The following is a 5,791-nucleotide window of genomic DNA, read 5'->3' on the forward strand; positions in this document are numbered from 1 at the left end:
ATCTTAAGGCAAGTGCACAACAGTTGCAACTTGACTTGAGTTCAAGCTCTGCCCACTTCAATAAAATTAGATTTCTAACTGATAGGCAAGCAATATTACTAAGAGAAGAGGCAAGAAAAAGAGCTACATTGATAGATATGCAGAACATGATCCTCTCAAACATAGATGTATTGCAAAAACACATTGCACATACAAAAATGCTTATCCATGATAATAACTTCTTGATTATAGACCATATTATTGAGCTATTAGTAGAAGTGTAGATTGCATTCCACACAAGCAAGGTGTTGCGGGAGAATTGGGACAAGACTTTGGTGCTAATCTTAAAGGTACATTCAGATTTCTTGTCACATTTTGGAATTACTGTATAAGCATAACATAAATATTTGGCATTAATTTCAAAAAGGGGAAGAAGATTGGAGAAGAGAAGATTGGAAGATTGGTTATTGAATAAAGAGGGAGAAGATTGAATAAAAGGGGAAAAGATTGAAGACTATAGGTAAGATGTATATATTAGATGTGAAAAGATGTAAAGTATATTATATATCATGTATGGGAGAGCATTATCATATTATTCATGTATAGAAATGCATCTCTTACAAAACCAATTTTTTAAAAATCTCAAAAATAGTATACTCTACCAAGTTGAAGTCACAAGGTGATGGATAAAGGTGTTAATGAACTTTTTGAATTCAGTTTTGACTGATAAGTGTTTTTGTCACTAATGCCAAAGGGGGAGATTGTTAACATTATAGTCATGTTTGTTATTAGTGACATACACTTATTCAGATTGTAAGCATCTATCGAGCATATTGTACAGTTAACAGTGTTAACCCAACATTTTAGATTCTACAAAGCTCTACAATTGCCATCGAGTCCCTTGGACAATTTTAGTTTGCACCAAGCATCTCAATGTAAACTGAGCTCTATAGTTGATACCGAGTTCATAGTTGATGTGATGAGAGTCTATTGTTAACCAAGCTACTTAGTGTTAACTAAGTGATTTAGTTTATATGACAAGTTTCATAGTAGTCGTTGAGTCACCAGTGTAGACCGGGTTCAAGACTACTTGGAAGTGATCAGTATGGACCGAGCTTCTATGTCTACCAAATGCATGATGATGTCAAGCATTGACAGTGGATGATGAGTATCAGAACCTCACCAAATCAGTCTTCAGACCTGAGTTCTTGTAGTGTGGACCGACTTTGTGCATTTTGTGTAAATTTGTATTTTGGCTGACTTTGTAATTCGATTAATTAGATTGGCATATATGTAATGTATTGTATCACATCCAAAGTGTGTGTGAAATAGAGTATCAAAAAAATGCAATAAGTAGAAGAGAGCAAAAGAATGAAGTACAAGGCCATAAGTAGTATAAGGAGTAGCAAAGATTCATCTATCACAGTAAGGTTTTTTTACAATCAAATATATCTCATTCAGCAAACCAAGTTGCAGATCAGGGATCAAGATATTGTTTCATCCTAACATGTGAATTAGTCAAATCCTTTAACAAGGTAGACCTAACATTCTTATGTAAATCTCTTTACCGAGTGCATACTTCATTATACGTTTGTAAATCCTTAGCAAGGTGGACTGAGTAGTCCTTATTGCTCCTAACAAGGAAGATCATTAGAAGTGATCATTGTAAGCCTTAATAGGCCAAATTTATACTACAACACTAAAGCTTGTGGGTATCATCCTCACCCTAGTTTTACTTTCTATTTGGAATGTTTTTGGGTCACCAAATTGTGTGTTAAAGTGTTATGTATGCTTTCATGTTTTTAGTTTCTCATGCATGCAACTAGATCAAAATACATATAAAAGATTAATTGGTAATTAAAGGATTAAATTTTACAAGTTACCGATTCACCCCTCCCCTCTCAATAACTTAGCCTTTCATAATATTTCCAACAGATGGAGGTATAGTAAAGTTTGGAAACAAATCACCATGCACAGTGATAGGAAAAGGTGCAATAGCCTTGAATGAAACTACTACCTATGAGGACATGTATTTAGTGGAAGCAATCAAATTTAACTTGTTGAGTATGACTCAACTAATGGACAATGGGTACAATTTTGAGTTCAACATAGGGTCTTGCAAAATATTTGCCAAGATAGGAAAGCTACTAGGCACAGGAGAGAAAAGCATAGGTAATCTCTTTTACCTCAATATTTCTAGAAATACATGTATGGTATCTAGTAGTGATAACAACTGGTTATGGCATCAGAGGTTATGTTATGTTGAATTTGAAAGCAATTTTAAAGTAGGAAGGGATGATTGTGTAAGGTTTTAATCCCCAAGCAATAAACTTCATGACAATGTGATGTGTAAGGATCATCAACTAGGAAAGTTAGAAAGTTCAAGTTTCTCAAAAAATTCATTTACTTCAAAATATGTATTGGATCTAGTGCATATGGACTTGTGTGGTCCTATGAGGAAAAAGAGTATATTTGGAGATAAATACTTTATGTTGTTCATCAATTATTTTTCTAGAATGATATTGACTATTTATCTAAAAGAAAAGTCAAAAGCCTTTCACGTGTTTAAAGTCTATAAGGAAAAGGTAGAAAGGGAGACCAATAGAGCATTAAAATGATTGAGATTAAACTAGGGAGTTGAGTTCACCTCAGAATAATTCAAATGTTATTGTGAGGGGCATGGAATCAGAAGGAAAATGTCAACTCCAAGAATGCTACAACATAATGGTGTTTCTAAAAGAAGAAATAGGATAAATCATAGATTGTGCTAGGAAATAAATGATTTAAATAATGTTTCACAGAACTACTAGAGATAAGTTTAAGTATAAAAATGTATGTCTTAAATTGGGTACAAGTAAAGAAAAGGACAAAGAAGAATCCCTATGAATTGTGGTTTCAAAAGACATCGTCTGTCAATTGCTTCAAGGTGTTTAAAAGTAGGTGCTATATTAGAAGGGATGAATACCAAGGGAAGTTTGAGCCTAAGAGTGACAAAGGTATCTTTTTGGGATACTCTACCAAGAGCATACCTTACTATTATATGAATCTTCATAAAAAAAATTGTGGAGTCTACCAATGTTAAGGTGGATGAGCTCTCACGAAAAATTGAGGAAGATAATAAAAGGAAACCATAAAACTGCAAATAATTTGAGTACATGCCACTAAAATACATAGTGGAGAGAGTTCTTGCTAATGCAAAACCTATACAAGAAGTTGTATTATCTCAAGAAAATAAGCCACACCTAAGGAACAAAGAGAAGATGCACTAGAAGGTGAACCAGCAATAGAAAAGTATGTAAGAAGTCACCACTCAGTAGATTAGATCATTGGAGACAAGGACATTGGAATGATCACTAGGAGAAAGGTGAGAGAGATAGTATGTATGCTCTCACATATGGAACCCTAGGCCACAAAAGAGGTGCTGAAGGATAAATATTGGAGGAAGGCCATGGAAGAAGAGATTGATCATATAGTGAAAAATAATAAATGGACCTTAGAAACCAAACTGAATGACAAGAACACCATCAGAACAAAGTGGGTGCTTTGAAACAAAATATAAAAAGATGGAGATGTGGTTAGAAACAAGGTCAGACTTGTCTATAAGGGCTATGCATAAGAAGAAGGCATAGATTATGGAGAATCCTTTGCACCAGTGGCCAGACTGGAAGGAGTTAGGATACTCCTAGCATTTGCAACACATGAGAAATTTAAGATATATCATATGGATGTGAAGACTACATTCTTGAATAAACTTCTTATAAGAATATTACCAAAATGGAATGAGATAAAAAATGAAAAATAATCCAAGAGATTTTAATATGAATATAATTACCATCAACCAAAAAGAGATTTCCAATGATCAACAAAAAAGGAGACAAAGAGATTTTGAAAGGAGAAAGTAAATAAAACCCCTTGTGAATTATATGAATGCGAAAAATACCTAAAGAATGTAAGAGAGAGAAATGGAGTCATAAGCTTATTTCTAAGAACTACATAGTGAGAACATGTGTCAAAAATGAAAGAGGGTCATCTATTATATAGAGATGAGAAGAGAAGTTATTTAGTAACTCCCATGTGAATGATTGCCACATTCATAAGTGTGTGCATAAAAAGTGTCATATTCCTCTTAAGGAGGAATAGACTATTTTCCTTAATTAGAAAAAATCACTTGTCCTTACACATGGACAAGAAGACAAATTACATAAGGGATACCTTGGTTTATCCCATTTAATAAATAAAGCCAATAAAATATTACTAATTCTAACACCCCCCTTTAATCTTTACTTTGAGATATTACAACAAGGGTTATCAAACCCAATTTTTAAAAAGTACAACTTGATCTTTGAAATATCTCCAATTGTGTAAGAGGTTTCTTATTAGCATAGGTACATCTTTGGAGACCTAGAAAAGTGGATAGGTCCTTCAAATGTGTTACATCTTCAACTAGGTTCATGATGCATAGGATATGTATAAAAAATAATGATTTATTGTATGTGCCTTGATGGATTACCTAAAAAATAGAAACAAGGAACAAGGCGACTATCCAGAAGGATAATTTCATCTTATATCCAAGTTTACAATTCTTTAAAAAGTTACAAGTATAAGAAAACTCTCATAGAGAAAATTGGGATATATTGATAAATGTAAATGTAACTTGTCACCACAACGCAATGGAGTTAACCTAATATTAGATAAATCATATGATCAAAATATCAAAAAATATTAGACATGAAAATTGCTTATCAATAGACAAATGACCACAGATAAGGCCAACTAATGCCACCAACATCAACATTGCATCAATCACATGGATATAGGAAATCCACTAATGAATCATCCCACTGCAAGGTAATGGGCATAGACTCCACAACTTGCATGACTCACAATCTAAGCAAGTATGCATTATGCTATCCACTTAGTATAGTTATTAAAGAAATATCATGAGAAACAAAGATAATTCATTAAAAATGTGACTCAAGCACCAGATCAACTCAAGATGTCAATTTACAAGCACATTTACTGGAAGTAGTAACAACCAATTGCCTTCAAGATGGGTCAAATCAACTATATCCTCTTCATGAGGAAAAAAAATGGAGGGGAACTCCATATAAATATCATCTTTCAAAGTGGAACAAATAAAATTAAATAGAGTAAAACTCCATCTAAATATATCTTCCAAAGTATGTCAAATAGAACCAAATTGAGGGGAACTACATATAAATATCATCTTTCAAAGAAGGCCAAATAAAATCACATGGAGGGAAGCTCCATATAAACATCATCTTTGAAAGTAGAAAAAATAGAATCAAATGGAGAGAAACTCTATATAAAGTAAGTGGACACCATGATAGGATGGAGGGATACTTCAAGGGCTAGATAAGGAAACTCTGTATCAGTTATACTGAAAGGTCCTTCATGATATGAGTGAGGTATAACTGAGGGGACCATCATAGTTAACCTTGAAAAAATTGGCTCCCTATGCAACTTACAAAAAGATACAGTAAATAAGTATAAATCAAAGGTATAAATAGTGTGAACTGGGTATAAATAGATGCTATAAAATCATAAAATTGCAACTATGTACAACTCAATTAATTATAGTTAAATTGAAGGCAGTTATGTATGATAACTCATAATCCCAAATGATTTGAGGAAAAAAAAAGAGCAATGAGAAATCTATGAATGTATAGATATCAAGTAGAAAACTCCATTGTGGGTGAACAAGGGTACTTAAGTGATATTATGCATTGAAGTCTTGAACACATGTATTTTATATGAATATACCCAAAGACTTTACTAATCATTACAACTA

The sequence above is a fragment of the Cupressus sempervirens genome, chromosome 7 (genome assembly GCF_028749045.1).
Source record: "Cupressus sempervirens isolate cs-2001-9-10 chromosome 7, ASM2874904v1, whole genome shotgun sequence".
NCBI classification, from domain to species: Eukaryota; Viridiplantae; Streptophyta; class Pinopsida; order Cupressales; family Cupressaceae; genus Cupressus; species Cupressus sempervirens.